Source organism: Hippocampus zosterae, chromosome 16 (genome assembly GCF_025434085.1).
Source record: "Hippocampus zosterae strain Florida chromosome 16, ASM2543408v3, whole genome shotgun sequence".
NCBI classification, from domain to species: Eukaryota; Metazoa; Chordata; class Actinopteri; order Syngnathiformes; family Syngnathidae; genus Hippocampus; species Hippocampus zosterae.
In genome coordinates this window covers 17,212,204-17,215,133 of record NC_067466.1, presented here as the reverse complement: position 1 = coordinate 17,215,133, position 2,930 = coordinate 17,212,204, and the positions used below count along the sequence as shown (strand labels likewise).

The 2,930-nt window shown below is 49.3% G+C and overlaps 1 long non-coding RNA gene across 1 annotated transcript; it reads left to right on the top strand.

Annotated features, from left to right (window-relative positions):
* The first annotated feature begins 1,123 nt into the window (after positions 1 to 1,123).
* On the top strand, positions 1,124 to 2,655 carry LOC127588278 (uncharacterized). The gene is made up of 2 exons (XR_007959026.1): positions 1,124 to 1,579; positions 1,931 to 2,655. It is a non-coding gene; the product is annotated as an uncharacterized LOC127588278 (long non-coding RNA).
* Positions 2,656 to 2,930: the final 275 nt, after the last annotated feature.

Below are 2,930 nucleotides of genomic sequence, written 5' to 3'. Positions count from 1 at the left end.
AATGAGGCAAAAAAGTGGAATGGCAATGCATCGTGGGAGCCAAAAAAACTGAAGAAAAAAAAAAAACAACCAACCAAACAGGTACGCTGTGGCAACCCGCAGACAGACAGCAGATGTAAACGATTTGGACAACGTCACAAACAATTATTTCCCTCCTGCATTGGCGTCCCTCCGTCTCTCCGCTTCCGCATTCGCCGTCCCTTTCGCTCCGCTAACCCAATCTCGTCTTTTGATCCGTTTTCCCTCATGCAATTTGCATGAAATAATGTAACTTCGCTTTCAACACCAGCGACTGTACTGCTGACATTGATTACGACATCTTCTGAAAAATTTCCCTCTGGGGCGGGGTGGGGAGGGGCGGGGGGGTGGGGGGTGTGAGGATGTCATCGTAACCACTAGCGAGTGGCTACTTCCATGCGCAAATTTTGTCACAAAGATTTGTATGGTGTTGTACGGTGTTGTTTTCATTTGGAGGAGGCCCGGTAGTCCAGTGGTTAGCACGTGGGCTTCACAGTGCAGAGGTACCGGGTTCGATTCCAGCTCCGGCCTCCCTGTGTGGAGTTTGCATGTTCTCCCCGGGCCTGCGTGGGTTTTCTCCGGGTGCTCCGGTTTCCTCCCACATTCCAAAAACATGCGTGGCAGGCTGGTTGAACACTCTAAATTGTCCCTAGGTGTGAGTGTGAGTGCGAATGGTTGTTTGTTTCTGTGTGCCCTGCGATTGGCTGGCAACCGATTCAGGGTGTCCCCCGCCTACTGCCCGAAGACGGCTGGGATAGGCTCCAGCAACCCCCGCGACCCTAGTGAGGATCAAGCGGCTCGGAAGATGAATGAATGTTTTCATTTGGTTTAAGTCGCCCCCCCCCCCCCCCACCCATCACACGTAAGTCATGCCGTGGAACCGAGCTTAACGTCGTTTAATGTAAAGAAAATGAGCATGACGTAGCATATCTGCATCAGATCATTTGTGTGTGTGTGTATAATGTAACGCAGCTTAGCATCACATCGAAAGTCAAGCCGTCGATCGGACTTTTAATCGTTTTAAAACGTTTCATTAGCCGCTATTAGTCAAAAAGAAGAAAAAAAAGACCTTCAAATGTTGTTCAAATGTGCCCCCCCCCCCCCCCGAGCAAATCTGTTCTGCCGACTACTTCCAGTCAGGACTCGCGCTATCCACCCCGGGTGCGCTCCATCCAGTGTGTCATCACCTTCATGGTCAAGCCGGCCCAATCAACATCTTCCGTGACCAACAGGCCGAGTGTCGGCTGGGAAGGACGACCGACCTCTGCGGCGGCCGGGGGAGGAAAATCGATCAGGGGAAAGTGGACAGAAGGCTATTTGACGCCGCCAAGCTGCAGATGTTGCTTTCTGGAGGTTACGGCTGCAGATTGATGAGCCCCCGTCCCTGGCCCCCGGCACATATTTCACACGGATGAATCCGCTAAACGGGGACTGGCGTTTTTACGGTTGCCTTTTTTTCGGTCCACAGGTTAGGTGGCAGGATTAAGGGGGAGAGGCGGATGTGGAAGTGCGGGCGAGAAAACGGGGGAAATGCCACGCGTCGTCTTTCGGGGAGCGGAAGGTCAACACACACACACACATAAAACATGGCCGACTAAAAGAATGGTGGCATTCAATTGCAAGCTTTTTTTGTTGTTGGTACCCCCCACACACACACACAAATATCAATAGTATGTGATCAATGCAAAATTATTCTCGTCATTGGCCTTGCTAAAGAAATTAATTATATTAGCTTCATGTGTCAAACATTGTACAGTCAAAAAATTAAAAAAAAAATAAAATAAAATAGTTATGATATGACCAAAACATTCTCGACAGCGGCTAATGTAAAATAGCACTTGGACTAGCGCAGTGGTGGTTCCCATTTCCCAGTTTCCTTGAAAGCAGCACTGAAGCAATTTGCGTTCTTCAGGTCCGATTGATATGCTTTTGTAAGGACCGAAGGACCAAGTGCTGAAAGGCGACTTTGGACTTGCTTCTGGGACCAGTGGACATTTCATTACTCTCCATTGTCCAAGGTGGACACGCTTAAGCCTTGGACGGGTGTTTCCGTTCCATTTGGCGCGATGAATAACGATGACGGGAGGGCCGGCGGACTTGAAAAGACGTAAGCGTGTCCAAGCTCATGTTGGGTCATTGATTACCAATGACAAACTGCTATCGCAGAGTGGGCCAAAATCAATCGCTCGTTTAGCTTTCCGAGCGAAGGGCATTGGCCAATGGGGAAGGCGAAACAAGCCCTTGTCGCACCCCCCCCCCCTCCCCCCTCCTTCCCAACTGTAAACAACCACGACACCATTCATGTGATGGACGATTAACCTGCAGGCGCTTTACCTCGCACGTGACGCTTTTGTTTTCACACTTGCACCGCCGCGGGACTAAATGTTGCAATTCATCTTTATATCCGTCGCGTTATGTATTTGGCGTCTTTTTTTTTATGACCGTCATTTGAGGCATCGTGCGCTTTACGTGATGCTCCGAGTACATCGTCACGCCTGTCCAGCTAATAGCGACGCAGATACATTGTCATAAACACCAGGCAGGATTGCCCGACCATAAAGCTGATTGATTCTTGATTCGTGTCGCAGTGCTCTCGTTTGACCACCAGATGGCAATAAAATGCGTTCTTGGGCCTCAGGGGACTCGCGTGCTTGGATGTTTGCTGCAGGGCGCTTGGAATGGGACAATTTATTGCTCCCGGGACGGGATCGCGGATTTAATCGAATAAAACGGGAAAGAATTTTATTGTCACCGTCTTCGGAAAGAAATAAACTGGAAATCTGTATTGTAAGCAAATGTAGAAATGCCCATTTCAAGGTCCACGTTGCTCTCATCCTGGACAAGGAAGGCAAAAAAAATAAAAACCCACAGAATGGGTGCTATGAAAAGCATATTCCAAACATCCTGCAGAA